Here is a 19,596-nt window from a genome sequence, read left to right as displayed (position 1 = left end):
GGTCCCATTGTGATGGGTAAGGTGATAATACCTAATGAAGACTTAGCCACATTATCAAAGCCTCGAATTGGATGAGAGTCAGGCTCAATAAGGGATGTATCCACATTCATTTTATGCAATAGATTAATGCTACACACATTAAGGCCAGAGCCATTATCTACCAGTGTTCATCTTATAGCAGTGTCATTTATGATAACCACAATCATCAAGGGATCATATTGATGTTGAATTTCACTAGTAGGCAATTCATCTTGAGTAAACACAATTTGAGCTTTAGGATTCATCACAGAGTTAACCAAAGACACTATATTACTAGATGTATTAGGTGGAGGAACATTCAAATCTTTCAAGGCATCTTGTAACATTCCATGATGAGCGGAAGAAGTTTGGATCAAATCCCAAATGGATATCTTAGCAGGGGTAGCTTTAAGTTATTCTATGAGATCATATTCCTTAACAATAACTTGTGAAATACGTGGAGCTTGCGAAAGAATTGGTTGAGGATTAGGAAGAGAAACTGGAGTAACAGGAGGAGGATTAGGCTGCCTATTGTTTCTTGTGTTATAGGTATGAGCAACCACATTATAACTCTCTCTTGTCAGTTGCTTAGCATACTCATAAGGGCTCTTAGTAGAATAACTTCCTTGCATAGTAATAATAGGTTTCTTAGGAGTGCAAAAAGAATCATTAGCATAACCACCTTGAACCACTAAGATAGGCTTATTTAAAGGTTGAAAATTTTGAGAAGGACAAGCACCTTGGATAGTGAAGAGAGGTTTGTTAGGTGTTTCATTCACATGTATCAAATTGATTGAGGATGGTTTAGAGGAATGAACAAAAGTGTTGGAAGAATTATTGATAGTCTTCTCTTGCACTAAAATCTTATCACGGATTACATCAATCTTAGGAGAGAGACAAGGGGTAGGCATTGATGTTCTAGTAGGAAGAGTAATACTAGGAAAGGTCATATCATCCTCTATCATCAAAGGATCTACATGGGGAATAAAATCTCTAGGAGAAGGATCAACATTACTCTCTAAAGTTTCATTTTTGAGAGGGAGATCTTTGAAAGAGATGTTAACCATCTTCCTTTGAACTAGGGTTTCCTTATGAGTAGAACCAAGTTGAGGAGAGGGAGATGCTTTATTTTTAGAGGGGGAATAATTGAGATTCAAGGAAGGTGAGAAACTATCAAGGGAGTTTTCAATCTTTATTTCATCCCATTTGGCTAGGGTTCTCTCATGGGATAGAGAATAATCTACACCTTCTTCTAATGGTTCATCCCAAATAGTGAAGTTGTTGAAAGGAATGTTTGAAGTATTGTTAATTTCGGGAGAGGAGATAACATTGTTTATTAATTCCTCATCCTTAGGAGGGAGAGCATCAATAGATGTGTTAAACTCATCCTCTTTCCTCAAAATATGTTCAATATGATCTTTAGGGGAGAGAGAATTAAGGAAATTGCTTATTATTTCATCTTCTTTCTCTAAGGGATGCTTATGGGTAAGACAAACTTTAGGATAAGGGTAAGTATTTATCATTAATTCATCATCTCTAGTGGGAATTTTGTTGGAAAAGGAAATGCCATCACTAGGAAATGTAGGGATAATGTCATCTTCTTGCACAAAAGGATCCTCATGAAGGGAGTGTTTTTTAGGAGATACAAAGTCGTCAAGGGCATCATCCAACAAAGCATGATCATATCTATTAAAAGGTTTATCTTTTGATTCAAAAGGAGACAACTCTTCATAGAGGGGATCATTGAAAACAACCATGTTACTAGATTTAGTGGAAGAGCTGATAGGAATGTACCCTTGAGAGGAATCATTCAACTTATCTTTCTCATCACAACAAAATGGCATAGTAACAATGTTTATGAGTTTTTTGGTAAAATGAAGGTTTAGTATCTTTAGGGTTAAAAAACTCATCTAAAGCTTCATCTAATTCATCTTGGATATGCAAATAAAAATCTGACATTTTGAAATAAAAATTGCATAAAACTTAAACACACAATGCAAAGAAACACACTCTTTCTTTTCCCTTTTTTTTTTTCTCTTTTTTTTTTTCTCTTTTTTTTTTCTAATGAAAATGAAACACACTAAATCTAGATCTAGATCTAACAAATGTAATGCAAGAGAAAGCAATAATAAGATTCACGTCAGATTCACCAAAAATGTGTGGGGGAAAAAGTGACACTAAGCTAATATGCCCTAATCTCACTTTCAATCACACACTTGTGGAATACGAAAGATCCTAGAGGTATCACACAATTGGCTACTTCTTTTTGTGGAAGAGAGAGCCATGGGCTACCTATTAGGATTTCTATTCCTTTGTTGCAAATGATAGATAGAATGATGCAAGTTCAACTATTAACCCTAAAGTGCAAGTATGAACTAATAACAAGATTGCAGAATTGAGATTAAACAATGGAAAGCTGTAAACACAAAGACAAGACAAGAATGAAGATGTGTACCTGGAGTTAAAATCTGAGTGAAACTATTCAAGATGGGAGCGTGGGTGCAACTATCCTGATTCTGCCCCTGAAACTACTCCGAAAACTGCTGTTTTGCAACCTGAAAGTTGTCAAAAAGTGCTGAAAACTTGTTGTCTGACAGAGGGACCAGGGCACCCAGCGTCCCTATCCTGGCAAGACCAGGGTGCCCCACACCCCTATCCTAGTCTTTTACTCTGAAATTTGATGTGTTGCTCAGTTTCTATCTACTTTTGCTAGATCTACAACTTGCGGCATCGTCCGAATCCGAAAATCTGCACTTGTATCTGAAAAGGTGTGCTGGGCAGCTATATAGGGTTTTGCCTTAGTCAAACCCCCGCTTTGGTGATTTCCACCTCCACGAATAGCCAAGTTGTATTGTAAAAGTAGTGTGTGTGTAGACCTTATGTGTGTGCAAGATCCTAAAATGCAAGTAAGCAAACTAGAGCAACCTAGAAAGTAAACCCTAATTGCTTGTAAATGATAATGTAAAATACTCTAAATCAAGATGCAAAGTGATCTAAAGCATGAGTGCAAAGGATGTAATGAGGCTTATGCAAAGACATGAAAACAACATGAAATCATACCCAACCCCAAGGGAGGGGTACAAGCCAATCTTCAGTCAGTAATCCCCTATTGCTCTTTATTGTCTTCAAAGCCCTAAATGGATGAATGAAATTGATGGATGCTTGATGGATGGATGTTGAATGTTGTTGAAGTCTTCAAAGATCTACTCTTTCGCTGCATGGAAGGTCCCTGAAAAGAAAATTCCAATCCTTTCAAATGAAGAAAGAGAGCTCTTATATATGAAACTCTAGGTCTTAATTTCAACTTTTGGCCAACCTAGAGATTGAATCTCCCACCAATTTCTTAGGGTTAAGCTTTATTTTATGATTGGATTGTGCTCCTAAAATTTTGGAAAAAATGTCTGGGACCATGTGCACTTGGGGTGCCATGGTCCTGACAACTTTTCACCAAATTTTCAGGGCTATTGGATATGATGATTTTAGAGTGAATCTCGAAGTTACAAGTGATTTTTAGATGTTTTGACCCCCGAAATCAGGTCTTAAAGTTCAAAATAGGACCTAATTAGGTTTTAGATTAAATGATGTATTGGAGGAATAAAATGAAAGGGGCACACTTTAATGAAAAGGGCCCAACTTTATGATGTGGAAGATGATGAAATAGAACCTTAGACCTAATTAGTTTCATTAATTAAGTGCTAAAGGGGAAATGCAATGCAAAATGCAAAATGCACCAAGGTGGGTGCTAAACTAGGTGTGAAATTGTACCAACCTAGTAACTGCGTACAATTTACGATGCTACACCTATCATACCATGTCATACTCCTCCATTATCCTATTGTCCCTCATGATCTTGACAAGGCTGAGGAACTTCATGAGCATCATGCATCTTGTTTGTAGCTTTTAGTCCATCATAGCTTTTGGTCTTTATCTGTTTTCTTATCATAACCTTTCATCCATATTCCCTAGCTTATTGCAACTTTCTGCCACTATCCCATATTCTGTCCCAACCTTCAGTCCATGTCCCTTATCCATTCTTGGTCTTTCTTATCCTATCCATATCTTATCACTATCCATACACTCCTTTTCAGTCCTTAATCTTGATCTGACATAAGGATGCAAAATTTAAACATGGTTTCAAAAACCTCTTGACATGTCCCTCATGCCATGCCATTACTTTACATTGTCATATCCAGTCTCTTGTCCCATCACACAATAGCCCTTGAAAATTGCATCTGCATTGTCTCCATGATAAAAGGCCTTTGTCTTCCCTCTATCCACCAACATTTCAGCAAGCCTATTTATTAACCTGGCATATTCCTTGCCTTGCTAGACACTGGGGGCAAAATCATAAAAATTGAAAAATGTCTTGAAATAAATCATAAAAATTGAAAAATGTCCTCAAATAATCCCAAAAAATAAAAAAATGTCCTGAAATAAATCATAAAAATTGAAAAATGTCTTGAAATAATCCAAAAAAATTGAAAAATGTCTTGAAATAAATCATAAAAAATTGAAAAATGTCCTTAAAAAAATCCAAAAAAATCAAATAATGTCCTGAAAAAATCCAAAAAAATCAAATAATGTCCTGAAATAATCCAAAAAAATCAAATAATGTCCTAAAAAAAATAAAAAAAGAATCAACTAATGTCCTGAAGAAACTCCAAATCCAAAAACAAGCATTTTGCATTTTGTCAATAAATATCCCCTTTGTGCATAGATAGATCGCTGAACATACATCCAATGACTCTCAATCACACACTGCGCTTTACTAAAATCACGCATTCACAAATGAACTTTTCAATCAAACCAGACATTCAAACTGATCACAGTTGTCATATCAATCAATCAACATCAATATCATTTGTCCTTTCCACTAGTATCATGAGTCCTATACAGAGTGTGGTATACTCAAAACTAGACTGTGCCCTGTCTTAGACGAGGTACCGCATTCCCTGGAACTAGACAACATGATCATTCTTGTGTTCCACTTTTGACAATGATGATCAGAATGTTTGTTTGACTTGGTTGAATTTGTGAGTCTTATCTTTTTACTGATTTATCTTTGGCTTCAATCATGTTCCTATGTTGCTCGATGATGTCACTAAGTGATTTAGAGTGACCGGGATGGTTCATGGTCCCTTTCTATTTTTTTTTTGTCGTGTTTGCTATTTGTGGAATGTTTGTCACAAACAGGGGCAACTATATCATTGGGTGTCTATGATAAGTACATTCACTTTGTGAACACCACACATACCTTGACCCTTGATGTATGCATCCTAGGATGTTTCACTCATCCCTTGTGTGCAATGTGTCTATCTTTTGTGCAAAGGGATTGCATTATCGCTTTGGCCTTCATTGCCATGTTGTGCCGCATCCATTTTGCCATATCAAATAAAGGTTCTCACCTACTTATGTGCATATGTGAAAGCAAGTTTTCCTTCATCTCTAATTGTCCTGTGTCTAATTTCTTCTTACTAACATTTCTTCCATCAGTCTTGATAGTCCATTTGATCCATTCAAACCTATCATTTTCTATCATTCTTATCGATCAATTGGCCTCTTTTCTAGATTTTTCTGGCCAATTCCTTGAGGGGGTATGCATATGTCATTGTTATTGTCTAGGGCATTTTCATTATTGTTCTTTGAAACAACGCTTAAAATCGCATTGTCTCAAAGAGGGGCAAAATGTAGACATCTAAAAATGGTCAACTCTTGCGGAGTCATACTTTAACATTTGCACATTGCCTTATTTTAGGGTTCTTGTGTCACATTAACATTTCTTCTATGTTGCGCACTTGGTCTTTATCATTTGCGAGCATCGAGTCCTTCTATTGCATTTCCTCATTTTTATCACTTTCAAATTAGGATCCTTGTCCTTTTCAATCTTGTCATCTTGCGATTGATTTGTCATCGATCATTGTCATTTTCAATCTTGTCATATTGCGATCGATTCGTCATCGATCCTTGTCCTTTTCAATCATGTCAATTTGGTCAATTTGTCATTGATTTTTGTCAACCAATTTCAATTGTTTATCAATCAAATCATTTATCAAGTCAAAATCATGATTAAATCGACCCTACATCAATTATCTTTTGTCAAGACCTAATTGTTGTCCTTGCATTTCTAATTCATCTTCTAAGGTTTTATGATTTATTCATTTAATCTTGTTTGTCATTTTCCCTCTAGGTTAAATAATTTATTTATTTATCCTAAGTCTTCTTGTCACAATTAAATGTTTATTTAATTGGCTAATTAATTCCTCCTATTTTTGTAAATTAATTAATGAATGAAAAATTATTAATTAATTTACCTAATTTTCATCAATTTCCTAAATTCCAAGTCATCATTTCTAACCTAATTTTATAATTGCTTCTAATGTCTATTTCTATTTCAAAAACTTGTCATAAATTCTTGCATAGCAATTTGTCATAAATTGTCATAAATTGTCATAAATCCTTGCAGAGCAATTTGTCATACACTTGTCATAATTTTTCTATTCTTGATTTGAATTTCCATTCAAATCACTTTCATGCTAATCTGATCTTTTCTCCAATTTGTCTATAAATTGGATGAATTTCTTCAATCAAAGCCCCTGGTTGAATCAATCACACTTCTAGTATTCTTGCGCTACCATCTTGTCTACTTGCTTTCACATCATGCTTATGCACTAGTAGGTGAGATCCACAAACAAAGCTATTTGAAGGAAAAAGAAGGACAATGGAGATTTCTAAAGGAGACATTCAACTTTGCAATGGTTTGTGTTTGAATTGATGTCTTGTTTTCATGTCTTTATTGAGTGTTTTTAAGATTGTTATCATTGCATTTGAGTTTTCATGATTGAGCTAGACTAATGTTTTTACTTTCTTTGATGATTTCCGATTTCCTAGCTACAATGACTGGTGATAAAGATAAATTTGTGAATATGGAGAGGTATGATGGTGGTATAGTGAGATTTAGAGATCACAAAGCTTGTGTGATCTATGGTAGAGGTTCTATTTCTCTTGATGGCAAGAATAATACCGATGGCGTCTTATATGTTGAAGGTTTGAAGCATAATATTTTGAGTGTTGGATAGATGGTTGATAAGGTATATGATCTACAATTTAAGAATGGGAAATGTAAGATTATGAATGCCTCTAGAAAATAAATTTCAATAGGAAATAAGACTAAAGGTAATATCTGTTGGAATTCTACACTCTTATGAGAATAGTTGATGTTGTCATTGATGACAACCAACTAGAAACCCACCGGCCATTGGTTTCTACATGCCTGACATCACATACCTTATATACTGGCACTGATAGGCACTTCACTAACATTCATATTACATCAGCAACAAAGCATATCGACACTCCAACCGACATGGTATATTGTAAAAGACTCATATATGTATGAGATCTTATAGGTCATTTTTATGTAGTAGAGAATAATAGGATGATTGAAAAAGGATATGGTATGGATATGTGAATATTGTATAAGGTGATTTAGTGACAGTGAAGGTTTTTGGTTAAGGTATCTATCTGAGCTTAAACTGGTACTGAACCTGGAATTGGAGATGCTATTTTGAGTAGTACATTGTATTGGATTTAATAATCCATTTTTGTAGTCAGTGAGACTCTTCATGAGTAGTGCACTCTAGGTTGTTGGCATCCTTGCATGTGCAGGCCCCTATTGTAAGTAGTATTTATTCATTGGCAGTAAGTAAATATTGTGGGTCACAAATCCCACCGAGGTTTTTCTCACGCTGGGTTTCCTCATCAAACATCTTGTGTTATGGTGTGTTTCTATGTTGTCTTTGCTATTTCTATTTATTGCATTAATTATGGTTTACCGATACACTATTTTGAATTGCAAAGTTATCAATAAGTTTAAATATTATGCTAATCGGTCAGACACTGATTCACCCCCCCCTTCTCAATGTCTTGAATCTAACAATTGGTATCAAACCCTAGTCCTCTATTTGCAAAAGCTTAACAACTTGAGGAAGATTCTAAAATCGGTATAGATGGAGAACTTAAGAAAACTATTGGAAGGAGCTCTTAAAGATTTTGATGTAGAAAAATTGAAGAATATCAAACTTGAAGGTGATCTGAGGACAACGTAGGAATTCATAAAAGGACTTTAGGAGAACTTTTCTATAGCACAAAATAAAAGAAAAGAACTTCATGAGAAAATGCAGAATGATGATGATGAAAAGGAAACTCTTAGAGACATTGCAATTAAGTTGAGATAGGAGAACAATAATATGAAGAATGAAATGCAAGATATGACAATGAGGTTATGTAAGGATATTGAAGATAGAAAGAAGAATGAAGAAGACTTGGCTAGGAGACTTAATGATGTTGGAAATGAAAATCTTAGACTTGGTCATGAAAATGATATGCTAAAGATAGATCTGATTCACATGCAACATGATAAAGATGAGCTTGGAAGACAAGTTGGAATTCTACAAAATGAGTTAGCTACTACAAATGAACACAAATATAAATTCAAGAAAAGTTTAGAACAACTTGATGACATGCTAAAAAGATAGAAACCTGATGGAGATACAAATGGACTTGGTTTTGAAATTGGAGAAAGCTCTAGTATTGCAAATAATCAAGATCACAGTAAACTGATAAGACAACCTAATGCTTATAAATTTAATGGGAAATGTTTTAATTGTAATAAATATGGTAATAGAGAAAATCAGTGTAGATTTAGAAATAATCAGAATACAAACTCAGCCACTAGTCAATGTAACAAAGTTGGTCATAATTCAAAAAATTGCAAAATGAATGTGAAATACTATGTTTGTAGAAGATTTGGGCATTTATCTAATCAATGGAGATCACAAACTAGTCAAGGATATGGAAAGGCTATTCAGAGGAATAATGTAACTTGTTATGCATGTAATAAGATTGGGCGTATTGCAAAATTCTATAGAAGAAAAACTTCATTAGCAAATAATAAAGGATCTAGTTTGAAGGGAAAAGAAAAGGTAGATGAAGTAAAACAAGAATTTTTAAAACAATGGATTAAGAAGAGTGATCAAAGAATTGATGAAGCTATCTCTGAACCAATAGAACATAGTAATCCTCCACCAGCAGGAGATTCTTCATCTAACTAAGGAATAATCCTTGGGGGGTATTGCAACAAGTTGAAAATCATTCATTCTACCCTCAGTTGATGGTGAGAAGATACATTTCTTCTTTATCGGTAGGTGTGTTAAGTTTTCACTTAATTGATGAGCATTTAATGCAGTTTTTAAAGAACCTTTTTTGCTATAAAGCATCGGGAAACCCTCATTTTGACTCACTAAGCATTCAAACATTCAGAGAGCATGAAACTAAGCAAGGGAATCCTAAGGCAAAGTTGCGAAGTGATTTTTCAGCATTCTAATTTTGGCTAAGAAGTATTTATCTTTGAAATGGCTTCCTCATATTTTGTTCTTGAGTTTTTTTCAAACCCTACCATTATGGAAAATGTCAAATTCCCTAGACCTGTATTTAAGATTATCCTTGAGATTTCAAAGCAAGATGATTCAGTTGGAGATTTTTCAAAAATTCCTAAGGGTGTAGCATTTGTAGAAGACCCTAGAATCTACATACACTGTAACATAGAAAACCTAGGGATTGAGGATCTGAAGAAAATGTTTAATGGGGTCATTACTGATAAACATGCTATGATTAAACCCGAACATAAGATTGTGGAAGACTTTAGTTTTGTAGAGGTTCTGAACATTCCCAAATTTCCAAAGGAAGTTGTAAGACTTGTATTGAGAAGAGTCCATGGAGAGTTCATGTGGTTAGAGTTAGTTTAAAAGATAACCAAGGAAGTAATTAAGGTAGTTACCGGTTTACCTTCAACCGGTAGTAGGCCTGATAAAACCAAGAAAATACCTAATAAGGGAGTTATGAATTTAACCGGAGCCACATCTGATAACAGGTCACTTAGAGTGAATGATGTTAACGATATACATGTGAGGTATGTGAGTATGGTACTAGGATACAAAAGAACTCATCCAAATAGACTGAATTTGGTCTCAAGTGTTTGTATTCATAGTGTATATGAGATGGTGAACAATAATGCTAAGATAGATGTTTGTGAATGGCTTAAAGATGAATTAATTGACAATTTGAAGAAGATTAAGGGAGATAAGAAAGGTACTTTCCATTTTGGAAACCTACTAGTATGCTTAATGTTATACTTTACTAAAGAGATACCTAGCATAGGTCACAAAGATTTTGGTTATGACATCCCTGTAGGAAGATAGATTCAAAAATCTTTCACTCATATGGGCACTAACACTATTAAGAACATTAAAGACTACTTCAAAACATTTCAAACTAAGATGAGAGAAAGAGAGAGACTACCGCAGAGCATAGTTGATAAGTATGACAAGGAAATCTGTTTTGTCATTAAGCAAGATGAAACTTGGATGGAAGAAGCAAGACCTAGAACTATTTGGGTTTCTAAGATGGGTTATGAGGTAGATCTACCTATTTTGGAAACATATGCTAAAGCTCTACTTGATACACCAAGGAACCATTTGGGAAATTATTTGGTAATGCAAAAACTATTAAGAGTAATGTATATTTGCAAAAAAGGACAAAAAGAAGAGAAATTTTTATTAGAGATGCGTCCAAGAAGGTAAATGAAATCAAGAAAAATGTCATGAATATCAGTCATATATCAGCTAGTGAGCTTGAAGGATTGCAACCTGAAGCACATGTTTCACTAGTTGTAACATCTTCTAATACTGATAGTGGGAAGGTTGCTAAGTTTAAGAGAGTTGAAAGGAAGAAGAGAAAACCCTCACTGGTACTCTCTCCTTCACCTAAGAAAACCAGGACACTAAGGAGAAAATAGCAAGCAGTTAGGGAACTGCAGAAGAAGTTTATGCCTAAGAAGAAATAGACATCAGTTACCCCCTCACTAGATGATCTACTAAATGAGATTATAGAGGAAGGTAATCTGGCAAATGTAAACAAATGGTATTATTCTTTTAATGCTTCTAAAAAAAACACCACTGAGGAAGATGTTATTCTACATTTAGATATTTATAAGAAAGTTTTGATAGAAGTAATTGATGTGTTACCTAATGATTTATACATGTGATTGGAAGCTAAAGAATTATCTATGATGGAACTGGACAAGATGTTGAAAGTTGAAGCACTTTTGGCTATACATCTAGTAAATTCTAAAGAAGAAATTGATGAGCTTATATCTGAAGCTATCCAGTTAGTATTTATCAGTGGACACTGCTAGGGTTCCCACAAATACTAAGAGGGGGGGTGAATCAGTATCTAACTGGTAATATAATTTTCTTAAAACTGAATATGCAGAACATAAAGTAATAGTATACCGGTATGCAAGAATTAATGCAAATAATAGAATCAAAAAAATCCACATGAAAAGAACACCATAACACAAGATGTTTAACGAGGAAACCCGGTGTGGGAAAAACCTCGGTGGGATTTGTAACCCACAATATTCACTTACTGGCCAATAAGAGAATATTACTTACAATAGGGGCCTGCACATGCAGGAAGGCCAACTACCTAGAGCTCACTGCTCAATAAGAAGTCACGCTAACTTACAATGAGGATTTACACAAATCCAATATTCTGTACTACTTTACAATAGCATCTTCAATGCCAGATTCAATATCGGTTCTTGCTCCGTTCTTTACATATACCCTTGACCTACAATTTGCACATTAGGTCTACCTTATAATTTATTGATGCTTCCTATCCATATCGTACAAATGCCTACAATGATCTCTTTTATATACATGAGTCATTTTATAATTTGCCAAGTTGGCTTATAATAATAAACAAAATATTACATAACAAAAATCCTATCGGCCTTAGTGCTGGTATACATATTTCCTTCTGTGCTAGTGTACATCTTCTATGCCAGTGTATATCTTCTATGCCAGTGCTGGTGTAGATTGATTTTGTTGATGTCGGTGCACTATTTTGTTTGAGTAATGCTTTGTCGGTATAATGTCTTGCCGGTGCCATAGGATTGCAAGGTTGCCTGAGTAATGCTTTGTTGGTGCCATAGGATTGCAAGGTTGCCATCAATGACAAAACCTTCAATCACATACAATGTCTCATTGGAGTGTCCATATGCCAACAATCTCCCCCTTTGGCATTGATGGCAACACTCATGAGAAATTTCAAAAAGATATCCAAAAATGTTACCAAAAATGTGAGAGCTCCCCCTAAGCATGTTATCCCCATGCTTTGAATTTTCTCATCTACTACTCCCCCTTTGGCATCAATGACAAAGGTTAGTAGATTTTGTAGTTGTACCAATTCATAACCTCAACCTTGTAGTTGGGTAGTTATTATCTGAAGAATATCTCCCAAAATTAAGTTTATGCCATCCATAAACTTCTTGCTCTCCTTTATTGCTATCTCAGTTTTGTATACTATACCGGTGAGATGCAGCAAGTGCTCTGCCAGTGTTTTGGTACCCTGTGTTAGTGCCTCTGAGATTTTCTTCCGTAGAGATGCTAAATAGTCCAATCTTGGACTTAGTTTAGATCTCAAAAATTTTGCCTTGTTTATTATTTTCTCTTTTTCTCTTTCTAATTTGAGCAATTCTTCCTCAAAATTTGTTATCTTTTCCTCAAAAACTGATAATGTATCAGGTGAGTTAACAAAATTATCAGCAAGTTTATTGATCTCTTCCTGTACCTTGCTCATCTTTTTGTCTACATCCATGGTCAAAAATTTTATCTTATAGGTGTTGCACTTGTTTATTCCTTCCTCAAAGAATTTCTGTTTCTCTTTTTCTACATTTTCTTTTATAGTTTCTGCCTTTGTTTGCTCAAAATTTCTAGAAATATATTTGCAAAGTGTATCCAACTAGCCTAAAGGATCTTTGTTGGCTATATTACAATTGGGAGCTATTGATTTCAAAACTAGAATTGAATCATCTATCGCTTGATAGGCTTATGAGCTATAATCAGTTATTTTCTTGATAGATTCAAGCAATACCTCTATTACATTTGATGGTGACCCAACAAACTGAGTGCCAGTGGAAGTGACAATGCTAGTATTGATCTCTGGTTGGTCTATTTGTGTCTCCATCTCTTTAAGCATAGTTTTTCCTGCATCATTTCTTATCGGTGACATCTATTCTAGAGCCTTTAGCTTTGTTGATTTCTTTGATTCTATTCCAGATATCATCTTTTTCTTTGAATTTGTTGTCGGTTGCTCTTTGTTTTCTAATTTATTTGTAGTATCCTTATCTACCACTATGTTGATTTTCTGAGTATCAACATTCACAGTATATAGGACTTCAAGATTAGGATTATTATCCTCTGTGTCCATGCTCTCAGCTGCCGGTTGATCTTCTGCAGTTGTTGTTTTTACCAGTGGAGTATTTAAAGGAGGTGGGGGTAAGTTGTCTCTAATCTTGATACTTGGTGGTCCACCAACTTTACCTTTCCCTTTGTCCTTTTGATATACCAGAGTGGGCTTGGGATTCCTATATTCTTCTTGTTTTTCTTTTTCAACCAAGAATGTATCCCAACCATCTTCTGTTTCCATTGAAACTTTAGTAACTCTACCTACCATAAGTGATATTTGCCATTGTGCAGTGGAAAAAATTATCTGGTTGGCTTGAGCTATCAGATCATCAATTTCCTTAGGTGAGTTGACCGGGTATACTACAAGTAATTTTTCTATTTTAATCTTCTTATCCAAATCAACTATTCCTTGCCTTCTAGCCTCAAGTCTTTTATATAGTTCATCAGGAATTTCATTTAGGACTTGCATAAAAAACTTTGTATACATGTCCATGTGTAATATAACACTTTCCTTGACTTGTTCTTTCTCATGTTCTGATAGGGTGTCATATATTTTCCCTATGTTTTTCAATTTACCTTCCTCTGTGATCTCATTCAGTAATATGTCAAAAGGGGCCAAGTTAGTGTTTGTCTTCTTCTTCCTTTTGGGGGTCAACTTTTTCTTTGGTGTGGCTTTCTTGATCAGAAACCTCACAGCTTGTTGCTTCTGTCTTGTCCTTCTAGGTGAAGGAGTGGATACCGATGAGGGGTCTCTTTTCCTAACAACTCTTTTGAAAGTTGCTGGCATATCTCCTTCTAAGGAAGTATCTACCAGTGATAGATGAGTTTCAGGTTGTTGGGCTGCCAACTCATCTTCTGTTATGCCGGTTTTCTTTAGTACATCTTCCTTTATGGCTTTTGCTTGTCTAGTTCCTTTCCTCACAAATGCCTCAACTTTCTTTACTCTCTTCTTAGATTGAATTTGGCTTTCGATGGTCTCAACACTACCAAATACTTCTTCCTTTGGTTCACTGGGGGCTTCCAGAAGTGCTTTGGCATAAGTTTCCACTATGTGGTCATTTGTTTCATACCCCATCTTTGTAACCCAGATTGTTCTTGGGATGACTACTTCCATCTAGATCTCATCCTTTTTTATTACAAAACATATATCATCCTTGTATTTGTCGACAATTCCCTGTGATAGTCTGATTCTTTTATTCATTCTGACTTTTAGTGCTTGAAAATACTCATTGATATTCTTTTCTATGTTTTCACCCATGTTGTTGAATAAGTCAGACAATTGTTTTCCTACCGGTATGTCGAATCCAAAATCCTTGTAGCCTATACTGGGAGCCTGTTTGGTTATATGTAGCATTAAGCATACAAGTAAATTTCCAAATCTAAAGGTTCCTTTCTTATCCTTCTTGATTTTTGCCAAATTGTCAACTAACCCATCTTTTAACCATTCACAAATATCAATTTTTACATTGTCCTTCACCATGTCATAAGCACTTTTTATGCATAAACTAGAAATAGAGTTAAGCCTATTAGCATGAGTTGCTTTGTAACCTAGAATCATGCTAATGAATCTAACATTTGTATCGGTCACATCATTAACCCTCAATGATCTCTTGTCAGATGTTGCACTACTTAGGTTTGTTACCAAGTCATTGGAGACTTTCTTGGTTTTGTCGAGTCTGGTACCAATGGAAGGTAACCCTATTACTGCTTTCACAGCTACCTTTCTAATTTTGTGCACTGAGTCAAACCAAAAGAATGAGCCATGTACCCTACTAAGAACTATCCTAACCAATTCCTTGGGAAATTTAGGAATGCAGAGGATTTCAGTGAATCCTAGGGTTTCAAAAATTTTATGTTCAAGTTTCACATTTCTGGCATTGTCACATATAATAGATTTATACATGTTTTTAATTTCTTCATGACCTAATTCCTCTATGTTGCAATGAATATACATTCTAGGGTCTTCTGCATAAACAACACCCTTTGGAATTTGGGAAAAAGCACCTATGTTGTCATCTTTCTTAGCTACCTCAGAAACTAGCTAAAACATGAGCCTAGGTCATTTTATAACTGTGACTATTGTAGGGTTTGCTATGAATTCAGGTGCAGAGGAGGATGCCATGATGATAAATACCTTTTTTTGCCTTTGGATGGATTGATTGCTGAAGTGCTTTGCCTCTTTGCTCAGAATGCCTTAGCTCAAAAATCTTCACGCTCTCTGAAAGTTTGAATTCATGGTGAAATGAAATGGAGCCAAAAACCTTATTTTATCAAGTCTTTTCTGCTACCTACCACATTAATTGCTTGCTGACAATGTATTATCTTAACTTTATTTGTCGGTAATGAAGGATTTTCAACTTCTTTTCTCTAACTGAGGGAATAATAGCACATGTGTCATTTGATTGCCAAACCCTCAAGATAATTTTCTTCAATTTGATGAAGAACATCCTACCGATGGAGCATTGCTCTGTCCTACCGGTGGAGCATCATATTGTCCTACCGGTGAAGCATTTGTTGGTTCTACCGGTGGAGGAGTAACCCCAATATTTAGATCACCTTTTCTAATCCACATGAAAAGAACACCATAACATAAGATGTTTAATGAGGAAACCTGGTGTGGGAAAAACCTCGATGGGATTTGTGACCCACAATCTTCAATTACTAGCCAATAAGAGAATATTGCTTACAATAGGGGCCTACACATGTAGAAAGGCCAACTGCCTAGAGCTCACTACTCAATAAGAAGTCACATTGACTTACAATGAGGATTTACACAGATCCAATATTCTGTACTACTTTACAATAGCATCTTCAATGCCAAATTCAGTACCGGTTCTTGCTCTATTCTTTACATATACCCTTGACCTACAATTTGCACATTAGGTCTACCTTATAATTTATTTATGCTTCCTATCCATATCCTACAAATGCCTACAATGATCTCTTTTATATACAAGAGTCATTTTACAATTTGCCAAGTCAGCTTATAATAATAAACAAAATATTACATAACAAAAATCCTGTCAGCCTTAGTGCCGGTATACATATTTCCTTCTGTGCCAGTGCTAGTGTAGATTGATTTTGTTGATGCCAGTGCACTGTTCTGTTTGAGTAATGCTTTGCCAGTATAATGTCTTGTTGGTGCCATAGGATTGCAAGGTTACCTAAGTAATGCTTTGCCAGTGCCATAGGATTGTAAGGTTGCCATCAATGACAAAACCTTCAATCACACACAATGTCTCATTGGAGTGTCCATATACCAATAGACATTGACAAGTAAGTCTCATGGCTGGAAGAGTTTAGGAGATTGCTTATGAGACTAGAGATAAATGGGACATATCCTTTGTGGAGAAGGAAAAGAAAGAGGAAAGAAGTAGACCAAAAGTGGAAAAGACATTCAAGGTATATCAGAAAGACAAAGGAAAAGGTAAAGTTGGTGGTGTTCCTTCAATCAAAATAATAGATAACATCCCCCTACCAGCTCAGGACACCCCTCCTGCAACATCACTGGTTCACACAACTAATCCATCGGATATGGCTACTGAAGGCATAACTCATGATGATACTAACCCAGAGTCTGAGATACTCTTTACAATGAATGTGGATACTCAAGATATAAACATTATTGTGGACAAAGAGGCTATAGAGGTTAAGGCAGTTAGTGTTGAGGACAACAAGATTTTAGAGAAAACGGTACAAACTGTTGACTCTCAGGAAATTGAGATACTAGCTCAAACAGAGCAACCAGAGACTGAGAAATCTATAGAGGACAAGACAACTAGCACAGGGCCACCAGAATCTGAGATATCAGTAGTTGTACTAACAAAGAAATAATCTGAGGCAGATTTTCATGTTGAGTCTAGGAAACTTGAAGTTGCAGAGGTTCTAAATCAAACTAAGAAACCATCAAAGGTAGAGGTACAGACATAGACAGATCCACCAGAAGAGAATGTAAGTAAAGTGGATGCATTTGATGGAAATAAAAAGGATATAGTGAAGGTGATTGGTCAAACATTTATTGAGAAGAAACCTACAGGTGAATTCAGACCCACTAACATTACAAAGGTTCTATTGGATTCTATCAAGATGATAACTGATTGCAATGCATTGGCATTTAAGGCAATTGATAGCACATTACCTATTATGAAGATGATTGCACCTACATGTCAGATAGATCACATTAAGGATTCTATAGGTAAACTAGACACTTTGTCCAAATTCATTACTAATAATATTATAACTATAGACAAGGTGAATAAGGATATCATTAAGGAGAGAGTTGACAAAGAGAAAAATACATTCTTTGAGAACACTATAAAGAAATGTATCGATAACTTGGATACACTTTTATCGGTACTCAATTCTACAATTTTGGAGTATAAGGAGTTATATAGAGAAGCATGTAAACCACACTATTTGATAGAGGACATTGAGGAGGAAATTAAAAAGATACAGAAAGAAATTGATGACATTGTGGACAACATGATAGGTTCATCTAGACTTATATCAATTTTTGAGCAAGAAATGGCAATTTTTTAGGAGTTGGAGAAACTTGAGAAAGATAAGACAAGAATAAGGTCTAATGCCTAGGAACTAAAGGATAAAATTAGACCAAGGTTGGATAGTCTAATTACTCAGAGAATTAAATTATCTAAGGCAACAGTACAAGGAGAGAGATCATTAGAGTAGCAAATGCACTATCTCACTGATATGATCCAGCAGACAGAGGCAACTCTAAATGACAACAACAAATTTATGTAAAGTTTGAATCTAGTTTTGGTAGACATCTTTCAGATTGTAACCAACTGGTTATAGACCTTGAGGTAGAATTTTGGCACTCTTTTGATTATTTATGACATCCTTTGTCATTGATATCAAAGGGGGAGTAGTGGAGAGAAAAATGCATGTATAGAGGAGATCACCTGCTTAGGGGGAGCACATATTTTTGGATAACAGTTTTGGATTTTTCTCATGAGTGTTGAAATCAATGCCAAAGGGGAAGATTGTTGTCATTATAAAGTCTTATGAGAATAGCTGATGTTTTCATTAATGCCAACCAAGTGGTAAGCCATTAGCAATTGGTTTCTACATGCCTGACATCACATACATTATAGATTGGCACCGATAGGCACTTCACTATCATTCATATTACATCGGCAAAAAAGCATACCGACACTCAAGCCAACATGAGATGAAATTTTGTTTATTTTAATATAATTATCTTTTGTAAGCCGACATGGTATATTGTAAAAGACTCATATATGTATGAGATCTTATAGGTCATTTTTATGTAGTAGAGAATAATAAGATGATTGAAAAGGGATATGGTATGGATATGCAAATATTGTATAAGGTGATTTAGTGACAATGAATTTTTTTGGTTAAGGTATCTATATGAGCTTAAACCGGTACTAAACCTGGCATTGGAGATGTTGTTTTGAGTAGTACATTATATTAGATTTAATATTCCATTGTTGTAGTCATTGAGACTCTTCATGAGTAGTGCGCTCTAGGTTGTTGGCCTCCTCACATGTGCAAGTGCCTATTGTAAGTAGTATTTATTAATTGGCCAATGAGTAAATATTGTGGGTCACAAATCCCACTGAGGTTTTTCTCACACCAGGTTTCCTCATTAAACATCTTGTGTTATGGTGTGTTTCTATGTTGTCTCTTCTATTTCTATTTATTGCATTAATTTTGGTTTACCAGTACACTGGTTTGAGTTGCAAGGTTATCAATAAGTTTAAATATTCTGCTAACCGGTCAGACACCGATTCACCCACCTTCTCAGTGTCTTTGGGACTATCATTGAATCTAACAATATGTTTCATTTTAATGCTAGTGAGAGGATTTGTTTGATTACTCAGATTGACGATAGTTGGTTATGGCATATGAGAATGTGTCATGTTAACTTTAACCAGATGATTAAGATAAGTTCTAATCAAGCTATTAGAGATCTTCCTAAGATTGTAAAGCCTTCTAATCTGGTGTGTAAAGAATGTCAATTGGGAAAGCAAACAAGAGTTTTATTCAAGAGAAAATTGTATACATATAATGAATTGTTAGATCTTATGCATACTAACTTATGTGATCCTACTAGGGTAACGAGTTTGCAGAGTGAGATATTTTATGCTATTGATTGGGGACTATTCTAGAATGATGTGGATTAATTTTCTAAGAGAGAAATCTAAAGCACTCCAGAAAATCAAAATATTTAAACCTTAAGTGGAGACAAAGATATGATTAAAGCTGAAGTGCTTGAGATTTGACA

Source organism: Cryptomeria japonica, chromosome 10 (genome assembly GCF_030272615.1).
Source record: "Cryptomeria japonica chromosome 10, Sugi_1.0, whole genome shotgun sequence".
Taxonomy (NCBI): Eukaryota; Viridiplantae; Streptophyta; class Pinopsida; order Cupressales; family Cupressaceae; genus Cryptomeria; species Cryptomeria japonica.
This window is presented reverse-complemented; position numbering follows the sequence as displayed.